Source organism: Tupaia chinensis, unplaced genomic scaffold (assembly GCF_000334495.1).
Source record: "Tupaia chinensis unplaced genomic scaffold, TupChi_1.0 Scaffold000014_1, whole genome shotgun sequence".
Lineage (NCBI taxonomy): Eukaryota > Metazoa > Chordata > Mammalia > Scandentia > Tupaiidae > Tupaia > Tupaia belangeri.
This window is the reverse complement of record NW_006159444.1, coordinates 4952131-4978570: the sequence shown is the minus strand read 5'-3', so window position 1 is coordinate 4978570 and position 26440 is coordinate 4952131.

The window sequence follows — 26440 nt, the reverse complement described above, 5'->3', positions numbered from 1 at the left end:
CTGGGATTCATAGCTTTATTTTTGTTTGTTTGATTTGCATGAGGATATTATAAGTAGGAAAATCTTTTAGAAACTCAAGTTTATAGCCAATACAATTTTGACTCACTTTATTACACGTTACTAAGAATAAACGAGCAAATGTGTATGATTGGGGGACAATGAATAAAAATGATTTAATTAGAAGATTCTGAGAGTGGAATGGACTAGTATTAATTTGGCCTTCTAAATTAAAAAAAGCTCTTTACCCTAATTCTAAAATCAACAACAATAAAAAGTACTCACTATATTCCAAGTACTGCTCTGAGGTTGTGTTTCCATGACCTAACTGAACTTGTGATAATCTTTGCAATAGTTACTGTTGTTCCCACTTTACAGACAGGAGAGAGGTGCAGTAACTGAGGCCCAGAGGGGTTATGTAGCTTACACGAGGTTCCATTGTGGCAAGTAGCAGCACAGGCATTTGAACCCCAGCAGCTTGGTTCCTTATTTCTATTCTCCTAAAAACTGTACTATTTAGTTTAATGCAGGAGACTTTCTTTTTGGGGGGTTGTCAGGCAGCCCGTGTACTTGCCAGAGAAAGACAAAGAGACACCCAGAGAGGGACAGAAAGACATGGGGAGAGGGAGTGCCGCCCACTGGAGCATGGTTATACCACTGTCTCTTCCCTATTTCTTTATCCTGTTGGGATTTTCGATAAACATGCACATGTCCCTGGTGTGTTTTTACGTCAATGGGGTGAGATTCAAACCTCATTTGGCCATATGAGATCTGGCTCCCTTAACCACAAGGTTACGGAGATAGCCCTTCATGCAGAAAACATTAAAACATGTAACATACCACCCATTTCCTAGCCATTCAAAGATATCCATTGAAAGGGAACATGCAATACTTTGCTATATGCACTTTCTAAATTTTTATGTGCATAACCATGTTTAAAAAATAACAATGAGGGTTTCTTTACTCATGCTGTTTTGTAGTCCTTTCCCCCTCATCTCCCTTGATACTTTCACAGGTCAAAATTTCTTTTTCTTCACCATGATTTTTTGGCTAAATAATGTTCCATTATGTAGGTGAATAATTTTCATAATTTAATTTCTTTTTAAAAGACATATATGTCATTTCCAAATCTGCAGTGAATATCAATTCATGCTACTTTTAGACCTGTATTTATTTCCTTATAACAGATTCCTAGAATTACTTCTGAGAGATGGAGACTGAGGCAAAGGAAACGCACACTTTCAGTCTTTTTATTCGTCTAGCCAACTGTCCTGTAGAATGGTTGTCTCAAATTCTGTCAATGCTCACAGTGAACAAGTACACTTATTTCCCTGGACATTGGATGCCTCTGGGTCATTATTCTTCATTTGGTTGACATAGCAAAAAAGAAAAAAAAAAGTTTTTCATTTCAATGTGCATTTTCTGATTTACAACAACTTTGAAAATTAACAAAAAATTCCGTGTTCTTTGAATAAATGTACATGATTCAAAGTGCTAAAAAACAAAATATCATATTGTTAGAAGTATATCTACTGGGCCAGCAGATGGGTATGGTGGTTGAGGTGCTGGACTCCTGCATGGTCGACTGTGGTTCAAGTCCTGGGCTTCGTGGCTTGCTTTCTCACTCTGTCTCTCTTTGTCTCTTTCTGGTAAGAGCATGTACCCTGTAACAAATTAAAATAGTAACAATAATAATAAATAAAATTGAATAAATAATTTAAAAAATATGTTTCTCCAAAACCTTCCTTCCAGATATCTGTTAATATCCTTGTAAGAAGGCAATCACTCTTACCATTTTCTTGAGTGGCCTTCGTAAAATAATCATGCAAATACAAGCAAAGAAGCATATAAAGCATGCATGTAAAAGTATTTTAGAAACATACTGTACACATTGTTTTGTCCTCTACTCTTTCTACTTAACAATATGTTTGGAGATAATTCAAGATAAATAAGAAAAAAATTATCTTATTTTTATTTGTTTTTTTTATTCCTAGAAGACATGTGCATGCCAGAGAGAGACACTTACTCAATGGGGCGTGGTAATGCTGCAATTCTTTTCCCTTTATCTCTCCTTCCTGTTAGGATTTTAGGCATGCACATGTGTGTGCATGTCATGTTTTTCAAGCTGCTAGGCCAGAACTTAAAACACAGGACTTGAACTGCCAGCAATGGGCTCCCAATGCACAGCACTTAACCACTGTGCTACAGAGCCAGTCATATCTTATTATTGTTAAATTCTTTAAATGTCTGCATTATAGGGAGTGGTTGCAAATACTAACATCTGCTTATTAGCCATGGGCATTTCTTCTTTAGTAATTGCCTGTCAGTGTTCTTTGAGCATTTTAAAAATTGTGGTTTTTTTTTTTTGGTTGTTATTGATGATTTGTGAAATAAAAGTACCAGGCCACTTGTATAAAATGATTCAAACTTTATTTCACATTTCATTGTTGGCCTTTTGATTTTATTTTATGGTAGTGGCTTATTTATTTGATTTTTGTTGTTTTGTTTGCTGCTTTGGTGTTCTTTTATGTAATAAAATCTACCAACCTCTTTAGTTTGGTTTGTGAATGATTTTTCTGGATGATCAAAAGCTACCATTGACTCTGTTTACTTGGTTTCTTTTGATGTACTGAATTGGACTAGAAAAAACTTAGAGTTAATGAAGAGATATTGTCCTGTTAGGGAAAAAACTCCTATAACACTCCTGATAAATTCAGATTTTCCTTTGTTTGAATGTGTCAGTGATCAGGAGCTCCACCTAACAAAACCCATTGCATTGACTACCTCTAATTTTTATAAAATTTTTTTGAATAAAGAGGACATTTGGAGGAGGGATACAGAGGCAGAGCATTGACGAGACTGGGAGGTGTGGTGTAATCTGTTGAAGATATTTTGACCAACTGGACTGGGGAGAAATGTTCACATATCATAATTTAATTTCTTTTTAAAAGACATATATGTCATTTCCAAATCTGCAGTGAATATCAATTCATGCTACTTTTAGACCTGTATTTATTTCCTTATAACAGATTCCTAGAATTACTTCTGAGAGATGGAGACTGAGGCAAAGGAAACGCACACTTTCAGTCTTTTTATTCGTCTAGCCAACTGTCCTGTAGAATGGTTGTCTCAAATTCTGTCAATGCTCACAGTGAGCAAGTCCACTTATTGCCCTGGACATTGGATGCCTCTGGGTCATTATTCTTCATTTGGTTGACATAGCAAAAAAGAAAAAAAAAAGTTTTTCATTTCAATGTGCATTTTCTGATTTACAACAACTTTGAAAATTAACAAAAAATTCCGTGTTCTTTGAATAAATGTACATGATTCAAAGTGCTAAAAAACAAAATATCATATTGTTAGAAGTATATCTACTGGGCCAGCAGATGGGTATGGTGGTTGAGGTGCTGGACTCCTGCATGGTCGACTGTGGTTCAAGTCCTGGGCTTCGTGGCTTGCTTTCTCACTCTGTCTCTCTTTGTCTCTTTCTGGTAAGAGCATGTACCCTGTAACAAATTAAAATAGTAACAATAATAATAAATAAAATTGAATAAATAATTTAAAAAATATGTTTCTCCAAAACCTTCCTTCCAGATATCTGTTAATATCCTTGTAAGAAGGCAATCACTCTTACCATTTTCTTGAGTGGCCTTCGTAAAATAATCATGCAAATACAAGCAAAGAAGCATATAAAGCATGCATGTAAAAGTATTTTAGAAACATACTGTACACATTGTTTTGTCCTCTACTCTTTCTACTTAACAATATGTTTGGAGATAATTCAAGATAAATAAGAAAAAAATTATCTTATTTTTATTTGTTTTTTTTATTCCTAGAAGACATGTGCATGCCAGAGAGAGACACTTACTCAATGGGGCGTGGTAATGCTGCAATTCTTTTCCCTTTATCTCTCCTTCCTGTTAGGATTTTAGGCATGCACATGTGTGTGCATGTCATGTTTTTCAAGCTGCTAGGCCAGAACTTAAAACACAGGACTTGAACTGCCAGCAATGGGCTCCCAATGCACAGCACTTAACCACTGTGCTACAGAGCCAGTCATATCTTATTATTGTTAAATTCTTTAAATGTCTGCATTATAGGGAGTGGTTGCAAATACTAACATCTGCTTATTAGCCATGGGCATTTCTTCTTTAGTAATTGCCTGTCAGTGTTCTTTGAGCATTTTAAAAATTGTGGTTTTTTTTTTTTGGTTGTTATTGATGATTTGTGAAATAAAAGTACCAGGCCACTTGTATAAAATGATTCAAACTTTATTTCACATTTCATTGTTGGCCTTTTGATTTTATTTTATGGTAGTGGCTTATTTATTTGATTTTTGTTGTTTTGTTTGCTGCTTTGGTGTTCTTTTATGTAATAAAATCTACCAACCTCTTTAGTTTGGTTTGTGAATGATTTTTCTGGATGATCAAAAGCTACCATTGACTCTGTTTACTTGGTTTCTTTTGATGTACTGAATTGGACTAGAAAAAACTTAGAGTTAATGAAGAGATATTGTCCTGTTAGGGAAAAAACTCCTATAACACTCCTGATAAATTCAGATTTTCCTTTGTTTGAATGTGTCAGTGATCAGGAGCTCCACCTAACAAAACCCATTGCATTGACTACCTCTAATTTTTATAAAATTTTTTTGAATAAAGAGGACATTTGGAGGAGGGATACAGAGGCAGAGCATTGACGAGACTGGGAGGTGTGGTGTAATCTGTTGAAGATATTTTGACCAACTGGACTGGGGAGAAATGTTCACATATTGAAGTGTTTACTTCGTAAGCAAAACAATGTGATTGAATGTATATTAAAAAAAAAAGAGTTAATATATCTCCTTACACCTTCCAGATCAAGGCTTCTCAATAAATTCAAAATAGATCTTTGCGTTACCCTACGTACAGTCTTTAAATGAAAGAAAGCTGCTTTTTGAAAAAATTTTCCATTAGGCTATTAGCATTTTAGATTCATTATTTAAAATCCATTATAATGTTGTGAAGAAAAAACCCCAAATGTATGAAAGTATTACTTAATGTATTATGTGTGTGTGTTTACCCCCTTAATCCTTTTTAACTGTACAGCTCACTAGTTTTATGTATATTTACACTGTTGTGCAACGGATATCCAGAACTTTTTTATATTGCAAAACTGAAACATTATACATGTTAGTAAAACAACTCTCCATTTCTTTCTGCTCCCACCCCCTGGCAACCATTCAACTTTTTTATTTTTTCAAAAAGTTTTCTTTATTTTAGTCATAATGGAGTGTGTATGCATGAAAGTGAGAGAAAGAGAGACAGACAGACAGACATCCTCGGCAGGGCCTCTTCATGTTGTGATCCTCTTTCCTGGCCCTCCAGCTCCTCAGGATCTTGCACACACAAACATGCACCTGGCATATTTCCAAACCCCAGTTGGCCATGTGGCTTCTAGCACTGCAGTTCAGTTGCTACGAACTGAGTTACCAGACTGGGCCACAGTTTACTTTTGTTTCTATGAATTTGACTATGTTAGATACATTATATAAATGGGATTTTTTTGTATTTGTTTTTTCCTTACTGGCTTATTTTACTTAGTAGAGATTCATCCATGTTGTAGCATGTGATAGGATTTCTTTCTTTTTTAAGGTTGATAATATTCCATGTACCATATTTCGCTTTCATTTTCATCTGCTCAGGAGTATGTGAATATGTGTTGCTTCTACCTCTTAGCTGTTGTGATTAGTGTTTCTATTAATATGGGTGTACAACTCTCTGTTTAAGATTCACTTTCAATTCTTTTAGCTATATATGCAGAAGTGGAATTTCTGGGTGATATGCTAGTTCTATTTTTAATTTTTGAGAAACTTCCATATTGTTTTCCAAGGCATTTATACCACATGTATAATCCACAAACAGTGCATAATGATTCTAAATTCTCCACATCTTCACCAACTCTTGATTTTTTTTTTGATAGTAGCTCTTCTTAAGCAGTATGAGGATTACTTGTTCTGAATATAAAATTTTTCTCAGAATTAAAATAAATAGTTTTAAGTGACATCTCTCCAGCTTCACATATTCTGTAAGAGCAATATCATAAATTGGAACCAGTCTATGAAGACTTGTGGTTGGAAGACTTCTGTTTTCTATGGGTCAATTCCATTTTACATATACTTCATTTATAAAATAATTTCTGAATGGTATGAGTTGAAATTCAGTGCCTGTGGTTAAAGTAGGCTTAATTTTGAACTGGAATTGATTAACCTATGAAATAGCCGATTAACTTTATATTGACTTGGGAGCTGTTGGTGGTTAAGTGTTTATTAAGGAAGGAATTTGGGTAACATTGAGACTTTGTTTACCTCCATTTCCACCTGTTACCATGGAATATTAGTACTCTGTTCAGCCCCCAGCAGGAACTCCCTAGTGTCTGTAGGTAGCAGGCCACTTGTAAGCATTTTCAAATCATGGAATATAGGTTATTGGTAAAATTTCGTTATGCTAAGTCCTTCCAAATATTTCATGCTGAATCTTATTCATCAAATTGGGCTCCACTGAGTAAAATTGTTCTGGCTTTACCACTAGGTGATCAAAGTCAAGTTTTCTTAACTTTGGTTATTGTTAAATTTTTAATACTTAAAAGAGGGATAATACTAATACTAGTAGGGATAATAATGATAATAGAGTTGCGAGAAATAAATGAGCGAGGGCATGCAAAGCATTTAGCAAAGTCCTTGGCATGTGAGTGCTAAAGAAACATAATGGCTATTGATGTTATATCTTGTTATCATTGTTGAGCTCAATCAGACTTCATTTATTGTTCTAGATATTAAAAATAAAGGTATAAAACCATGATGTGGATTCCTCTCTAGGAGGATTTTACTAGTACCTGATATTTCCCCTCCCTCCCTCCCTCCTTTCCTCCCTTTTTACCTTCTTTCTCATCAACATGAAGGAATTTCAAATCCTGTTCTATTAGGTCATTGGAAAAGTCATGATATAGTTTCCTATGCAAAAATGCATCATGACTTTCATGACAACCCAGTAATATAATCGCATATTGTAAAAGAAAGTATGAAACATTTGCTGCCCAAAGAACTATGGCTGGTCCAGTCAGGTGGCATGAGGTTAAGGCAGTTGGAGCCCCCATGGCTGACTCTGTGGTTATAGTCCTGGACCCACTGGCCTGAAAAACATGCTTGGTATGTGTGCATGCCCACAATTCTGAGAGAAGAATGGAGAATAAAGGATTGCAGTGTGGTCATCCCCCCTGAGCAGGGAAGATGCTTTCCCATTTCCCCACCCTCTCCATCTCCAGTGAGCACATGTGTCCTATAGCGAACTGAAAACAAACGGAAAACCATGAGTATGGAAGTATTGAAAGCACTCTATGAAATATACCTCAAGAACTTTTCAGTCACTAAGCCACTCTCCTTTAATCTCAAATGGCAAGGAACTCCTTGCAGCCTATAAATCTAAGCCCTTTTGATCCCATTTCCCAAACATGGTCATGCCACAGATTAAGGTAAATTGTTTTACCTAAGCTTATTTTCCTCATTTTCCATGCTCTGAGCTCATTTTGAACTTTTGTCTTTATTTACTGGTGTCCTACTTCAATTTCTTTCTGGCAGAAGTCCTATCCTTCTTGCCTTTTAGCTTCATCTCTTAGCAATCTACTCATGGTCTTCTACCAGAAGGCCATTTACTGGCTCTTCCCTCTCTCCATCCCTTTTTTCCACTCTCCATTTACCAAGATGTACTGAGAACCTTTAGTAAGAGAGGCACTGTAGTGAACCCTGACTTTCCTTGTTTTGCTACTGAAGAGGTAACAGGTCTGCTTACATTTACAGCCACGATATCGCCAGGGGTCCCCTATAAATGTGTGGGCAAATGTTCTCTGAGGAGCTTTCCATTTTCTACCTCTTATGATCAGCTTGTGAGTTTAAGCGTGCCTTGGCTATAAACCCATCCACTGGGCTCTGCCATAGCTGACAATGGGGCTCTCATCTCAACTGTCACCTCTTTCCTCTTCTCTAGGAACATTGTTTTCGTTTTCTAGAGGTTTCCTTTTTTTTCAATAAGTATTTTCTATGGAGTTTGTTTCTAACTAAGCAAAGCATTGCTAGTACTTGTACAGGTCTGTGTCATGTGTTCTATGCTTGTGTATTTTTGTTTGTGTTAATGTCCTTTCACTGTGATGCCCAATTTTCTGTTTGGTTTACTCTGAAATTTCTTTTTAGTTGTTTGTTTAGCATCCCTGCCTCTTCTTAAACCCTAGGCTCTTATTTTAAAAATGTTGGGCTAATGTTCTATTTTTTTCAGGAGGGTGAATATGGCGCAGAAAGCAGTGGTTACTCAGAATTGCTTTCCTTCCTAATATTCTACTCACTTTGGCCACCTGTGGGGCTGTCAGAAGAGGTGAGACTGCTAGTGGCCTCTTTGTCTGCCTCCTGATCAGGCAGTTCCTTTGTAGAAGAGTATGGTTCTGCCTCAGATTGGGGACCAAGAGGTGAGTCTGTCAGTCACTGCTGTTCCCTAGCATCAACAGCCAGGTCCATCCACTATCCCTGTGTCCTGATGTTCATCTTTCTAGTATCATCGTGATCAACTATTCCTCTTCCTTTTCTCCTCTTTCTACTTGTTTTCTTCTTCTTCCTTCTCCTTCTCTCTCCTTTACCAAGGCTTAGTTTAAATATTTCTTACTGCCAATCTTTCACATTTAAAAATAAACTATAATTAGTTGAGTCCTTCCCTGTACTCCTGCTAGCTTCTTTGATAAAGTACTTACTTGATGTTATAGCGCTCTCTCCTGTGAGCTCATATGGGATAAGGGATGGATATTATAATTATTTTTTGAGTCTGAAAATAATAATCGTTTTAATTGCTAGAGTGTCGAGCATGACTTATATTTCAGGAAACTTCAACTGCAAAGAAATAGCCCAATAGTTAGAGATGACTGATTATTGATATTTTCTTCTTTTTTAGGTGTATTTAAAAAATAGCTCTAAAAAGTCACACTTTACAAATAAAATGGTGTATATTTAAGGTGTATAATTCAGTGTCTTTTCAATGAATTATTTATTTATTTATTTAGAGAGATTTTTGCTGTAGGGTGCATGTGCTCATCAGAGAGACAAAGAGAGATAGAGAGATAGGAATTGAGAAATCAGCCCCCCAGAGGGGATGGCCATTCTGCAATCCCTTCTCCTCCATTCTCCTCTTGGGATTTTGGGCACACATGCACATGTGCCCAGTTGAGTCACCAGAGCTAGGACTCGAACTGTGGTCTACTACATGGGAGTCCAGCGATGTAACCATTACACCACCTTCTGGTCCCACAATGAATTATTTTTTGAAAGTAAATTTTATTGTGTGTGTTTAGGATATACAGCATGATGCTACCAGATAGTAAAATGGTTACTATAGTAAAGGAAATTAATATACCACATAGTTATCCATTTTTTTTCTTTATTTGTGATAGGTCTCATTAAAATTTTAGAATTTCCAGCCAAACTTTCAGCAATTTTGGCTCAATAGTCTGGTCTAGAGTCCAGGAATCTGTATTGCCATGAAACTCCCTAAGATCTTCTAGTGAATTCCAATGATTAGCCAGGTTTGAGATCCTTGGGCACAGATAGTAAGCGATACAGGGGATTAGGAGAGAGCACTGTTGGGCTGAAGCTGCTGGGAAAGTCTGGTGGAGAGGTGGCACCGTCACTAGCACTTAGAGCTTGGGAATAGAGATAGCACCAGCATGGCTATAGACTGGAATGGCGTATTTGACCAATGCAGAGAAATTCTGGTTCTGTTTTCCTGCCCATCATCTTCATCATCCTGCCCTTTCATTAGTTTCCTGAAATGCCTTTCAAAAGTCCACATGGGAAGTACACAAAACCCATTTGTTGGAAAGTATCTAAAATCCTCTATTTGGTGTGCTTTCCTTGCAGTCATTAATCTAAAACATGATCAAGCAAACAACTAAATGTGTGAATATTGAGTGAAACCACTGCTCCTGGCGTCCTAAACTTGGTTCTCTAATGCAGTAATTACTCAAAATGACTTGAACACCGTATTTTACCTTCAGGTTTTATATACTTTAGAGACCTTGTTCTCTGATGTTACAGAGAGCACAGTAACAGCTCACCATATTTCCAGAACTCCTAACTTCTCAGTGGTGCTATCTCCCATTAGAACAAGTAGCCACCAATTATTTCCCCACAAGGACTCACCTAAAGCCCCAGCCCATTCTTAACACTAGGGCTTTAAAAATATAAATACAATTCATAATTCATAGACTGTCAAATCATCCATTTAAAGTGTACAGTTCAGAAGTACTTTTTAAAGAGAGCTTTTTGCTGTAGAGTACATTTGCTCACCAGAGAGAGACAGAGAGACAGAAAGTGAGAAATCACCCCCTAGGGGAGGATGGCTGTGGCACAATCACTTCTCCTACAGTCTCCTCTTGGGATTGTGGGCATGCAAGCACATGCACCTGGTGTGAGTTTTTTACGCCACCGGGCCTGGGACTCAAACCACAGTCGACTATGTGGGAGTCCAGCAATGTAACCATTACACCACCTGCTGGTCCAGCATTCAGAAGTTTTTTGTGTGTGTATTTAAGTCTATTCAGAGTTGTGTAGCTTTCACCACTAACTAATTTAAAAATCTATTCTTCACATGAAAGAAAGCCATATTAAATGTTAATCACTCACTATTTCCCTTGTCTCTCAGTCCTGGCAATCACTAATCCACCTTCTGTCACTGTGGAGTCCTGTTCTGGACATTTCCTATAAATGAATCAATACAAGATGGAACCTTTGTGACTGGACTGTTTCACTTAGTGCCATTTTTTTTAATTAAAATTTATTTATTTATTTATTGTTAATTTGACCAGGGAGGAACAGGACGATCAAGTGAGAGAGAGAGAGACAGAGAGAGAAAGCAAGCCTCCAGGTCCAAGACTTGAACTGCAGTCGGCCGTGTGGGAGTCTAGTGCTCTTAGTCACCACTCCATCTGACGGTCCCTTAGTGCCATGTTTTTAAAGTCCGTTCATATTGTAGCATGCATCAGTACCTCATTCCTTTTTGTTGCTGAGTAATATTCCATTATATGATATAACACATATTGTTTATTCATTCATTAGCTTGTACATCATTTTCACTTTTTGACTTTTATGAATAAAATTGCCACGAAAATTCTGTGTTCTCATTTTTCTGGGGTGTTTATTTGGGACTGTGATTGCACAGACATATAGTAAGTCTATATTTAACTCATTTTTTTTTTTTTGAGAGGTTTTTGCTATAGGGCGCGTGCGCTCGCCAGACAGACAGAGAGAGACAGAGAGACAGAAAGCGAGAAATCACCCCCCAGGGGGATGGCCACACCACAATCCCTTCTCTTCCATTCTCCTCTCAGGATCTTGGGTACACACGCACATGCACCCGGTGTGAGTTTAAGCCACTGGGTCTGGGACTTGAACTGCGATCGACTACGTGGGAGTCCAGCGACATAGCCATTACGCTAACTGCTGGTCCCTATTTTTTTTTTTTTTTTTTGGGGGGGGGGACCACTTTTTTTTTTTTTTTTCCTAACTCATTTCTTGAGGAACTGCTAAAATGTATTACAAAGTAGCTGCACTGTTTTAAATGCCAACCGGCCATACATAAAGGTTCCAGTTTCTCCAAATCGTCAATGATATATCTTACTGTATTGGATTGTAGCCATCCTAGTGCATGTGGTGTATTCTCTTCTTGTAGTTTTGATGTGCATTTCCCTAATGATGATGATCATCTTGTCATGTACATATTGGCAATTGTATATCTCCTTTGTACAAATGTATATTCAATCCTTTTCTCTTTTTAAAATTTGGTTGCAATTTTACTGTTGGGATATGAGGGTTCTTCATTCTGGATATTAGACCCTTATCAAATATATGATTTACAAATATTTTTTTCCCATTTTGTGGGTCTTTTATCTTTTTGGGTAGTGTCATTTGATGAGCAAAAATTCTCAGTTATGTTGAAGACCAATTTGTATATTGCTTTCTTTGGTTACATGTGTTTTAGGTGCATGTCTAGAAAACTATTGCACAATCCAAGCCTAGAAAGATTTATTTATTTATTTATTTATAGAGACTTTTGCTATAGGACATGTGTGCTCACCAGGAAGATAGAGAGAGAAAGAGAGACAGAAAGTGAGAAACAACCCCCCCCAGGGGGGATGGCCACCCCGCAATATCTTTTTCTCCATTCTTCTCTCAGGATCTTGGGCATGCATGCACATGCACCCAGCATGAGTTTAAGCCACCGGATCCAGAACTCGAACTGCCATCGACTACATGGGAGTCCAGTGACATAGCCATTACACCAACTGCTGGTCCCAGAAAGATTTATTAATAGACATTTGGGTCACTTCTAGCTTCTGGTTACTGTACATGTACTACTATGAACATGGGTGCACAAATGTCTTACTGATACCTTGGGTATATATTCCAAAGGGATTACAATTGCTAGTTCATATGGCAGTTCTATTTTCTAAAACATTTTGTTTTCCATGGCGGGTGTGCCATTTTACATTTCAACAAATAGTACACAAGATGTCATTCATTTTTCAACTTAACTGCTTTAATGGGAACATAAACTCATAAACTACATTTTTGTTTCTAGTGTTACCTGTATACTTCCAGTATCTTTAAAAGCTGTTACTGATAGGAAAAAATAAAATAAGTTTGGGCTCTTTGTACATTTGTAAGGATTGCATATTCCAAGATGACTACCAAAGAAAACGGTTCTCTATTTTTTTTTTTTAAGGTGGAACTTTTGTAATCAAACGTGGATAATTAAAATAAAGGTAAATTACTTCCTTCTGGGTTTTCTGATTGATTTACCACTTTCTTAAAGTCACTAAATAGTCAAATAATTCTCAGACAATTATTCCTATTTCCTGATTTAGGCTTTTTATTGTTTTCTGAATATTTCTACTTCTATACTTATTGGCTTCTTTTAGATGGGTCTTATTAGGGTAGCAAAGAACAAATTACTATATAAATTCTACATGTCTGTACTTTCTTTTTCAAACAGTGAAAATACTAAAATTAGACTTACAAATCTAAAATTATAAATAGATCAATTATCACTATTACTGTTTGACTATTAGCTAGCTCTATCTTCCTCCTGAAAACACTGTTCAATTTAGAGAATGATATGTCAGGTCAATGAAAAGGAAACAGTGAATTACCTCCTCGTGTGTAATATATAGACTCAATTTTGGACTGATTTAAATTTTTAAAAATCTTTTTAAATTTGTAGGGTTTGTATCATTTTAGACATATACATAAAGAAGATGATTAAGTTGTCCCTATAACTACTATAAGGAACGTCAGTAATTTTCTTAGTATGGTTTATGATTATATTTGTGTTTATAACAAACCCTATGTATTTTAATAAAAATTTAAACTTTTAAATAACTTGGGTTAAACAGATTAAACTTATTAAAGCTCTCAGACCACAGATGATATGATCATGATTACATTTTAGGTAGTCGTTGAAACTGAAGTGCTCTATGATATATAAAGATGATTCTTAGTGAGTTTGATTGTGGAGAACTAAGGTGATTAAACATACAAAGTAGGGGAACTACATGAATTTGATGATTGAAATTTTCATTTTTTACTTATTGAGAGGGAGAGAGAGAGAAAAGCAACCTCAAGAGGGTCTCACACCACAGCCCTCTCTTCTGCCTTCCCAAACAGCCAGGATCGTGGGCACACGCATGCACATACCGACAGTATGAGCAGGTTGACCTAAGAACTAAACCTCAGTCTTTCATATGGCTTCCAGCATTATCGAATGTTGCATTACTGCTGTGCCATGCGACCAGCCTGTGGATTTGATTTTTAACTTTTACTTTCATTAAAAATATAAGAGTAGGGCCAGCAGTGCCATGGTGGTTAAGGTAGCTGGATACCACATGACTGACTTTGCAGTTCAAGTGCCAGATCCAGCAGCTTGAAAAACACACCTGGCGCATGTGCAGGAGTGCCCAATATCCCAAGAGGAGAATGGAGGAGAGGATTGCTATTCTTTCTTGCTATCCTAGTGTGGCTGTCCTTGCTGGGCAGTGATTTCTCGTTTTCACTTTCTCTCTCTCTCTGTCTCTCCCCGGTAAGCTCACATGCCCTATAATAAAAACAAACAAAACAAAATAGTGAAACAACATGAAATTATAAGGTTGCAAGTCTTTTACGTAACAAACTAGGATTTAGGTAAAAAATGGGTAGAAGAGTGGCTAAGAGTGGGGATTGTAGAGGCATTTTTTTTTTTTTTGAGAGGTTTTTGCTATAGGGCACGGGTGCTTGCCAGAAAGACAGGGAGAGACAGAGACAGAAAGCGAGAAATCACCCCCCCCGGGGAGATGGCCATGCCACAATCCCTTCTTCTCCATTCTTCTCTTGGGATCTTGGGCACACACACACACGTGCCTGGCATGAGTTTAAGCCACCGGTTCTGGGACTCAAACCATAGTGGACTACGTAGAAGTCTAGCGACATAGCCATTACGCCAACTGCTAGTCCCAATGGAGACAATATTTTTGGTTCCAGTGTGAGCTCTGCCACTTACTACCTGTGTGACACTGGGTAAGCTCCTCACAGCCTCAGGTTTCTCATATGTAAAATAGTTAATAATGGTTGTTGTGGCATATATGTGAATTAATCTATGTCACATTGTAGAACAATGCCGGTTATGGAGGAAGTGCTACATGAGATTTTATTATTGATATTCTAGCACAAATTATGAATTCTTAGGTGGGTTTACCTGTTTGGTATTATTCCAGGCATCTTGCTGTCATTTGCAGAAAATATAAATATGTATTTCTTTTATTGAATGATTTTCAAGTGTGGTCTACTTGAAGGTCTAAAATCTCTTCTCCTTTTAGTCAATTAGTAAAGTGCATAAATTGAAAATGATGGATGGAACATTTTGTACCCCAAGAGCTCTGAGATTGTGAATACTCAGAGAACACTGGAGACTCAGTGAGTGCATCACAAATATATTCTGGGTGACTGTATGAGTTTTAATGAATGAATCATTGAATAAACAGATGGGCTGTGGGAGGCACATCCGGAGTAAATTTTTTCTTTTACTACAGAAATATTTCTGAAAGGTAAATAGCCAGATTCATGACAATAGACTTTCTGTCATTTTAAAGTAATTGCTGTTTTTCTTTCTGTGTTTTATCATCCACGCGATCTCATCTGCTCTTCACAAATGTCATCTCTTCGCATGGGTATCGAGATCAAATGCAATCGTATGTGATTAGTAACTTATTTTTTACAATGTCATTGAAATATATTTCATGTAACATAAAATTCACCCATTTAAAGTGTAGAGTTCAGTGGGTTTTAGTATATACAGAGTTATGAATTCTCAACTCCTTTCTGTCAATATAGAGCCCAATTCTGGACATTTTGTATAAATGAAATGATATGACATGAGGCTTTTGTATCTGCTTATGTTTTCAAGGATCAGTCATACTGTAGTATGTGTTAGTACTTCATTAATTTCTGTTTCCAAATAAGACTTCATTATATGGATATACCAGATTTTGTTTTTCACTTATCTGTTGATGGACATTTGGATTTCCACTTTTTGGCTAACATAATGGTGTCGTGAACATTTGTGTACACGTCTGTGTAGACGTGTGTTTTTGGTTCTTCTGAGTGTACGCCTAGGAGTAAAATTGCTGAGCCAAATGATGGCTCTATATTTAGCATTTTGAGGAACTGCCAAATGGCTGCACAATTTTCCATTTCTAACAGTAATTCTAATTTTTCTACCTCTTCATCAACCCTTGTTATTACCTGTCTTGTCATAATAGGTGTGAAGTGGTAAAATTATTTCTTTATTGACAAAAGTAGCATATTTATAGAGTAAAATAAAATTAAAACCATACAGAATGTACTCTGTAGGCCCAGACTGCCCCTGGAAGGTTTTTTTTTTTTTTCTATAGCTCTTTAAAATTGTATATATTACATATCCTTAGATATATATTTTTAAAAATATACATCTAGGAGTATTTTTTTTTTAAAGATTTATGCTATAGGCTGTGTGCACTCACTGGAAAAAGACAACAAGAGAGGGAAAGTGAGAAATCAGCCCCTAGAGGTGATGGCTGCATAGCAATCCCTTCTCCCCCAGTCTCCTCTCAGAATTTTGGGCACACGCGCACATGCACTCAGAGTGTTTTTTCAAGATGCCAGGTCTGGGACTTGAACCACAGAGTTAGCCATGTGAGATCCTGCACTTTAACCAGCATGCCACCTGCTGCCCCTGAGTATACTATTTCTTTTAATCTTTTGTATTCTTTTTCACTTAATAATGTACCTTAGAGCAATTTTTATAGAACGAGTTGTTCTACCTTTTTTCTTTTTCAACTCTTAGCAGAGTTCTCCTTGTGAGGATGTACTGTAGTTCATATAGACAGTTTTTCTATTGAAGGACATCTTGGTTGGTTTCAATATTTTGCTATTATAAGTAATGCTCCAGTAACATCCACACACTGTTATCTTTAAGTACTTTTGTGAAAATATTCATAGGGCAAGTAATTATGCTGCTCTATTTTACCACCAGCAGGGGACGCGAGTGCTTGTTAGCCCTCAGTCCCCAACAGAATACCATGTGCTGTCAGACTTTCTATCTGGACCACAGTGATAGACAAAGGTAATTCAGTGAAAGTGAATTTGACCTATAAGGAGCAAATTCAGTGTATGTTATTATAAAGCCTGGAGTTCAATTTCTCAAATGTATTGCTCTCCAGATACAATGATGAAAACGTTCAAATTTCTGAAACATATCCAGGAAGAGAGATCGTGTCTACATTTTGTGTCTAAATTTGCCTTGATAATTAGTGCAACCATATACTAATTGAAGAAGTTGCTTGGACCACTTATTGATTCAATGGATACCTACTGAACAATAATTGCTTGCCAAGCACAACTTGAAATGCTAGAGAACAGAAGGATGGATAAGAAGCACTTTTATTACTCACGGGTAGTATATGGTCTTGTAAGGGAGACACATAAACCAGAAAGCATAACGGACATGAAACAGGGGTAAGCTGTATTTAGGTAAAATAGACAGCTTTGAAGAACCGAAGTTTAAATAGAGTTAAGGTTCTCTCCACTAGTCTTTGGACATTAAAACAGCATTCAATAGATAACTGAGGTATTTAAGGAAACCTGCTAATCAGCTGGGCATCAGCATTAGTGGATTTGATTTTTGACTAAGCTTGAATTTTCCGTAAGACCCTGGATACATTTTTTAAAGAAGTTTTTTATTCATTTATCTCTTTCATGAGTGAGAGAGAGAGAGAGAGAGGGAGAGGGAGAGAAAGACTGAGGGGGAGTGAGAACACGCATCCAACAGGGTCTCGATGTTGCTATGTAGCCCCTGCTGCAGCCAGCTCTGGATCATGGGCACACACATGCCCAGTGTGCTCAGAGAGGCCTCTGAACACGAACCCAGAACCTTCCCGTGTGGGCTGGCCTTGCAGAGTGTTGCGTTTTACCTCTCTACCATTTTCTGGACTCCAACTCTGGCACATTTACTTAAAATGGGTGATACTAACATTTTTCGGGGAAAGGCTCTCTGCTAGGATTTCTTGAGAGCTGTAGTCTATGGGAACAAGGTTGTGAACCAGGAGGGAACACATGCTCATTTATTCAATATTTACGTATATTTGGCTAATAATTGTACAGCCAGGCAATTTATTCATTATCTGTCTTAGAGTAAAAGTTTGATAATCTTAATGTTACCACTTACGGATTTTTCTCTCCTTGCTTGATCTCAGTAACTCCTTTCCAATAACCCAGCTTACTACCATGGAATGTGTCTAATGCAGACCATAAGGCACAGAGGGTTTGGAAAATGGATGGGACTCATGATGCTCATAAGATATTTTTTTTTTTAAAGAGTTTTTTTTTTTTTTAAAAGTTTTTTTTTTTTTTTTTTTTTTTTTTGCTATAGAGTGTGTGTACTCACTGGAGATACAGAGATAGAGAGACAGAAAGCAAGAAATCACCCCCTGGGGGAATGGCTACACCACAATCCTTTCTCCTCCATTTTCCTCTTAGGATTTCGGGCATGTAGGCACACACACCCAGAATGAGTTTTAACCCATCAGGTCTGGGACTCAAACTGCGGTAGACTACATGAGAGTTCAACAATGTAATCATTACTTCATCTGCTGGTCCCAGGATAAGTATTTTTGAGGTCAGACTTTGGATGTTTTATAAAGTCATTGTTGGAGGGTATTGATGGAAATGACTAAAGCTAGGGCCAGCTCCAGAGACTAGTAGTTAAGGGAGCCAGATTGAATGGCTAGTCACAGTTCAAAGCCTCGCCCCTGGAGCTTGAAAAACATACTAAGCATGTGTGTGTGTGTGTGTGTGTGTGTGTGTGTGTGTGTGTGTGCACCCCAATTCCTGACAGGATAGAGGAGTGGAGAAGAAGGGATTAAGATTAAGGCATGATTAAGCTTCATTGCAGGGGGTGCTTCCTCCCTCTTCTCTCTCTGTCTCTCTGTCTCTGGTGAACAAAAGTGCACTTTGACAATTAAAAAAAAAAACAGGAATATCCTGCATCTATAGATTTAGGGAAAAAAAGTAAATTCAAACAAAAAGAGTTACTATTTAAATCAGGAGATTTACCTGGTAAGATTACTTTTTTAAGATTTGTTTTTTACATTTAATTACTGTATATCTTCACAGCACACAAAATGCATTTTTTCAGCATGAATACACTGTGTGTTAGTCCAGTCAAATATATTACCATACACATTGTCATCAACAGATAATTTTCCATTTTGGTATCTCTTGAATATTTTGCTCCCCCCCCTTGATTCTATTCCTCCTGCCTCCCTATTTCCTACCCTCCTCGCACACCATCTCTACTATCTACAGTTGCTCTCCATGATTTTATATCTTCCAGTCTTTCAGCTTCTGTCATAGGTGCAGATAGTATGTATTAAGTGGGGGCATACAATGCCACTCTTTCATAGTCTGACTTGCTTCACTTAGCATTAAATCTTTAATATTTGTCCATGTTCTATTAAATGCCAGGGCCTCATTGTTTTTTATGGCTGAGTAGTATTCCATAATATATATGTGCTGCACTTTTTTAATCCATTCATCTGTCCTGGAACATTTGGGTTGGTTCCATGTCTTAGCAATTGTGAATAATGCGGCAATAAACATGGATATGCAAGTACTTTTCGACTGAATGTATGCCTATCCTTTGGGTAGATACCCAGGAGTGGAATTGCTGGACTACATGGTAGTTCTATTTGTAGGTTTCTGAGGTGCCTTCATATTGTTCTCTACAGTGGCTGTATGTTATAATTTACATTCTTACCAACAGTGTAGGAGAGTTCTCTTTTCACAGCAGTCTTGTGAGCACTTAGCATTCTTTTTCTTTTGTTAAAGGGCACATGCACTCACCGGGAAGACAGAGAGAGACAGAAAGCAAGAAATCACCCCACAGGGGGATAGCTACGCCACAATCCCTTCTCCTCCATTCTATCTCAGGATCTTGGGCACGCATGCACACGCACCTGGCGTGAGTTTAAGCCATCGGGACTGGGACTCGAACTGTGGTTGACTACATGGGAGTCCAGCAACATAGCCATGATGCCAACTGCTGCCCCCTATCATTCTTTATTTTTTAAATCCTAGCCATCCTTACTGGGGTTTGGTGGTATCTCATTGTGGTTTTGATTTGCATCTTCCTTATAGTAAGGGATGCTGAGCATTTTTTCATATGCTTTAAATTTTACCTAACTGGTAAAATGTGATCCAGTTTAAACAAAATACTTTTGTTTTTGTTTTCAGAACAAATACCCTACATAAACACAAATGTTGATATGAAACATAGCTATACTATGGTTCATAGTATTTTCCCAAAACTGTAGTGTACCAGCCAGTTGGTGCAGCACACAGGGGAGAAAAATAATTAAGAATGTGTGAAGAGGATTTAATTTTGTAATCTACTTCCCATGGCATAGGGCTCAAAACAATGTATTAAAATAGGAAGACACTTCACCAAAATATTTAAGTCAGAGTATGTACTGTAGTATGCACTAAGAGGTCTACGTTTTCTTGTGGCATTCTTGGAGAGAATTCTCTATGATTTCTGTGTCTATGCATGTACATGAAGCAGTTGGCTTCATGTTTCAGTGGGAGAATTTTGCAGACATGTAGCTTTGGTGGAGGAGAGGTGATCACACTGTGCCCTGGCTGTTGGTGAGGCAGCACCACAGCAACAGTGGCTTTTAGCAGCTACCAGATCCGCTAAAAGCAGCCATGTCCAATTAGCAGTAAGTGCCATGCACCTGCAGTTACTAGGAATCCAACCTCTTTTGAGGCTTAATCTTAATGTAGCCTTTAAAAAAAAAAAAAATCTTGCTCATACTCTGGAGCACAGAGAAAAATTAGCTATGGTAAAATAGAAACACTGTGAAATTTACTATTTAATATTGATTTAGAATACAGAGGTGCCCCCTTTTCCATGGGAATATGTTGCAAGGCCCTCAGTGAATGCTTGAAACGTTGATAGTACAGAATCCTCCATATTCTACTTTTTCCCTCTATACACATACATACCTGTGGTCGAGTTTAATGAATAAATTAGACATAATAAAAGATGAATAATAATAGGTAATAAATTATGAATGACTACTATTTTAACTACTAATCAAATAGAACACTTATAGTGAAACATTATAATGAACTTATGTAAATTTGGTCTTTCACTCTCAAAACATCAGACCATGATTGGCTATAACTGAAACCATGGGAAGGAAACTGAGGAGGAGGGGACTACTGCATAGAGAAAAACGTGTTGTCAATGACAATTTTAAACTGCACTTACACCATTGGTTTAGTTACTTATTTTTTCAATGGGAGAAAAAGAGAGAGAGGGAAAAAGAGTGCCACCATGACAGGGTCCCCATGCCATGACTCACCTTCAGCCTCAGCCAGCCTGTACAGGGAGATCGTGAGAAGCAGACCAAGGCCTCTGATGCTGGTCCAACACAGGCTGCTGTGTTACTTCTGTGTCACTCTCTGCTCCTAAACTTTTATTTTACAATATTGTTTCCTCCTAGCTTACTTTCTAAGTTTGAATTCAGTTTTCGTGTCAGTATTGCAGTTGGTTCTTTAGGCATTTACAATATTGTCACAGGTATCTGGTATGTTTCCATCATTTTCAGCGATGTTTTTCCCTTGGTAATAAAAATAACAGCTCCAAAGTGCAAAGATGTAGCATATTAAACTCTCCTTGACTTCTTTTCAAGGGACAAAGTCATCACCCTGTAAAGGATTACGATATAGTATGAAAATGGTATTTTCAACATATAGTACTTGTTTCGTAATGTTTTCAAGAATTTTTCCTTTAAATCTTTGATACCTTTTTCCTAAAAATGATGATTTACATTTAGAAAATATTTTTGAAGTTCGAAAAATGTTTCTTTCTTGTGCTTTGCTGCTTTTTTTTGGGGGGGGTTGCTTCGTTCTGTTTTAAAGGATATTGTAGGATAAAAACATCTGTTGGGTTAAGCATTTTCTGGAGCTGCTAGGTTCAAACAACACTGAGAGACTAACAAAATAATTCATTTCAGTGCAATTGGTGTGAACTTTTTCTGCATTTGCAGTCATAATTCTTTTAAAAGATTCAAAACACCAGCACAATCAAATCTAATCTCAAAATTTTATTTGCTGATCACACATTGAGATTCACCGTAATGAATAAATCAGAAATATTAAAATGGCAGCTTTTGGCCCAGCCTTAATGATGTAGAGTAGTGTATTGATTTGCTGTACTGGAAGCCACAAGGCTGATCATGGGTTTGGATCCTAGATCAACCTGAAATATGCCAGGTGTGTGAGTGCACTATCTTTACTAGGTGTAGGGCTAGGGGACAGAGGATGGTGGTGTGACCGGACTCTGGTGGAGTTGTCTCTCTCTCTCTGCATGCACATGTGCTCTTGTTCATACTCCTTCATGAAACAAATAAAACGAATTTAAAAAATCACAGCTTTTTAACATACTCACTACACTAAAAATATAGTAACATAGTCTCTACCATGTGACTGCCTCAGCTACGATGTGTTTTGAAGTTACAGTAGAATTCTGATAGCCTGCAAAATGGATCTTAGGCTGTCACAAACTGTGTGTTACGCTGCTAATCACTGAGAATTAGACAATTTCGAGATACACAAACCAGTTTGGGAAATTATGCAAATAAGTTATTCTCAAAATTTGTTTTCAATGGAATTTTAAGGGCTGGTCCGCACCTGAGTGTATTGACTGTGCCATATTGTTTATTTATGAAACATATAAGATCATGAAGGTAGAAATTTGGCCAGACTTTATCCACATGGAAATCCTAAGTCCTGCAGTTTCTGGTTTAACCTGTTAATATGGAAACGGAAACACACAGTTAATTAAGTCCCCGCCTCCAGCTATTTGCTTTTCCTCCTCTCTCTCTTTGATCTGCTTATCTTTCCTCTTGCTGGTCTGTTCTTAAAATCATTTCTGTCTGGTCAGTGACACCAGTTTGCTGCTTTGGGAGTAACAGAATTTTATGGTGGCCAAGTTCAAGTGGATTATGATAGCACAGAGCTGGGTCCTGGGGACGATTCAGAGAGTGCAAGGGAAGGAGACAAGGGAGAAACTGGAGATGTTTACACAGGAAAAACCATCAGAGGGAGCAGGAAGGAGAGTAAATAGAAGACAAAACCTCAAGACAGTTGATGGAAGTACACTTTGGCATTTCGGTTCTCATTTGGAAAAAAAGAGAATTTGGAAAAAAAAAAGTAAAAGTTTATTTTTAATAAAAAAAATCATCTTTCATTTGTTGACTCTAGAAAGTGAAAAATATCTGTACCTCACATGAAGTTAAACTTTCCATTATTAGCTAAGACTATTAGTAGTAAGCCTGTCACTGGAGAGAACATAAAATCTCTATCTATTTATTTATTTTTTATAAGGGATAAGGAAAAATTCTTCTATTATTTTGGCTATACAGTAAGATTTATGAAACAAAGGAAAAGTGAAGATAATAGATTTTTATTTTTTTAAATTTCTAATCATTTTCTCCAACTGGACAGATTTCTTTTACTCGGGCTGGTGTCCATACGACAACAGCGCTCAGTCTTCATTTCTCTTTCTTGGGACAGTTGCTAGATCCAGTGTCAGTTTTCGGTCTTTCACTATGTGACCGGTGAGCTGCATTTGACCTGGCTAGTAGTTTTCACCGTCTGGAGACCTCCCTTGACTGGCTTCCATACACTCAGTTCTCCCGGCATTTCTCCTCTGCTGGTGGCACCTTCTCAGGCCCTTTGGCTGGCTTCTCCTTATTCCTACCATCTTTCCACGCTGGAGTGCCTCGGGAGTCAGTCCTTGGACTTCTTCTCTCTCATCTTGTTCATATCAGGTGTCACAGTTTTGAAGACATCTCTCATCCCTCTCCCATTGAACTCTAGTCACATCAGCCACTGCCTGCTTGACCTCTCCACTTGATGTCTAAGAAATTTCTCAAACATATCTAAGAACAAATGCTCGATCTTCCCAATAGCCTCCGCATCTTACAGCTTGTCCCATCTTGATTTATGCTCACGTCCTCTTTCCAGTTCTCAGGAAACTGGAAATTACCACACAAAACTTGTGCGCCAATTCTGGACTCTTCTCTTCCATACCATCTACCCAAACATCAGGGAGTCCTGTTAGTTTATGATAAAAATACACTTGGGATTCAGCTACTTCCTTCCACTGCCATCTCCCACCCCTGTCCTAGCTACCACCGTTTGTTGCCTGGAGTTTCAGGGTAGTCTTGGAAGTGGTTTTCCTGCTCCCACCTTTAAGGTACACTTAGAAGTGGTTTCCTCACTCCCGCCTTTATGACGTCATTTCTGTCCTTTGACTGTAGAAATCGGAACCCGTCAGGACTGTTTAGAACCTCCCAATCACCTTCACTTTTTCTTCTAAAAGTCACATTGATATCACCCCTGTCTCTGTTTCTTTGACTACTGTAACTCTTAGGCCGCTTCAGGCACCCTGGCCTCCTTGCTGTCCTTAGAATGCGCTGGACATACCTCTGGTCCAGAACTTTCACGTTTGCTATTTCTTTGAATACATGGGTTGCCCTTTCATGATTTGTAGGGGATTATTCAAATTTCACCTTGGCAAAGCCTTCCCAGGCCCCATATTCAAACTGGCATCTGTGTCCGTTTTCTGTCCTCTTCCTGTATACACTTTACTCCCTTCTTTCTTTTATCTTTTCCCTTTATCACCTTCTAACAGAGTGTGCATTTTATTTAGTTCTACCAGAATATAGGTTCTCTGAGGGTAGAGTTCTTTGCTTCGTTCAAGGTCGTATTGCCAACGTTTAGAACAGTACCCAACACACAGTAAGCAGTCAATTAATGGTTTTGGAGCAAATGGAGGATAGTGTATTTTAATGGATTAAAATAAATGAAATGATCTCACAGCATCTCATTTCATGATTGGATGAAAAGGGAAAATGTGGATGCATGTTTGTATGTGAGGTCCTGCAGAGTTTCTTAGCGATTCGGTAGGAGTTCACATCAAAGTTACCTAGTCTCCTGGGACCAGCAGATGACATAGTGGTTAGATGCCCATGGAGTCAATGTGGCTTAGAGTCCCGAACCCGGCAGCTTGAAACTCATGCCAGACACATATGTGTGTATGCCCAAAATCCCAAGAGGAGACTGGAAGAAAAGGGACTGTGGCATGGCCATCCCTCCTGGGGGATGGTTTCGTGCTTTCTGTTTCTCTGGCAAGCGGACACACCCTATTGCAAAAACCTCTCTTATAAAAAAAAAAGCTTCCTCATCTTCTTACTTGGTGAGTCTCCTTACCTCTCTCTTGAATCAAATCAACACTCTTGTGCACATCTTTTACTCATGCTGAGGCTATTTTAGCTTTCCATTAAAAACCATTTAGAATTCAAAACCATGGCCGTGTTACTTTAACTGTGACCTCAGAAGACTTTCAGTTTTATAACTGCTTAGACCAAATGTGGAAAGGCTCAATTCGTGTGCTGGCCCCAATATATATTTTTTTATTATTATTACTCATCTCTATAAAGAGGCTTTTAAGGACACATGAAAAACTTTCCATCTCTCTTGTCTCTTGCCTTCCTTCTTATCGTCATTCCTTGTATCCCAAATGGTCACAAGGAAAACCTTGGGAGTCTGGAGGGAACACGTTCCGGTCGGAGTGGACTGGGCTACCGCTGGCCTAGAACCTTGGATCCTGGCCTCAGAATCACTGCTCAGATCCTCACTCTCTGCAAGAGTGAGCTCGTGTTTCATGACGCCTAACTGTATGAGAGCTCGTCTTACCGCTGCCTTGTCCAGAAGCAGACATCCTCACGTGGCCCCTTTGCCTGTTTGTGATTTCACAGATGCGCTTCCTCACGTAACCAGAACTGAGGTGAAAGCTTTGGCTCTGAGAACAGGTACCACCAGAAGCAGGTGAAAAGAGAGAGCTGGTGGGGTGTGGCTGTACAATGGAGGAAGCAGGTAGATCTTCAGAAAGACAGAGTTCCGGGAAGGACTTCATCCACTTTCTGTAATGAGGCAATCGTCTGACCTTGAGGAACCTATTAAAGTGTATTTCTAGGCACAAAGGCTGTTTCTAGGGCTAGATGTAGGCTGGTATTTGCCCTCCACTGTATCCTGAAAGAAATGAGTTTATAAACTCTCAGGTAGCTTATAAAACTGTCGGAGTGTAAAGTTTTGCAAACTCTTCAAAACTCCTGAAAGTTCGAATGTTCAGACCATATGAATTCTTTGTAGTTTGTGTCTTGGCTATTTTTCATTCTTTAGAGACACCTGTGTGACTGAAACTAGTAGGAATCTGGTTGCAATTTTGTTAGTTATGGGCTGGCATCTTTGTTTTCCCTAATGAAGGTAGCAAAATAGACGCTAAGAAGCAAATTATTGTTATTACTACAGATACCTCAGGGGGCCTCCTTTCATCAATGTAACTTAAAATATACTTGTTTCTTTGATTCCTTTTTTGTGCATGTCTTCAACTTGTGTTTTATAAGTGATTTCATAATACTTCAAGAGAAGTAACGATACTGGTGCATTTAGAACCAGAAGACTACGGCATGTTTAAGCTCTGGGTGACTTTAGAGCATACCTATCCTCCATCCTCATTTCAGAGAAGAGGAAGCTAAGGGTAAAGTGACTCACCCAGGGTCTCACATGGATTTGCTGGTAGAGTTGGTCATTGAAAAGAGTCTATTCTGGAACCAGCAGGTGGAGTAACAGTTACATTGCTGGACTCTCACAGAGTCGACTATGGTTTGAGTCCTGGACCTGGTGGCTTAAAACTCATGCTGGGTGCATGTGTGTGCATGCCCAAAATCCTGAGGA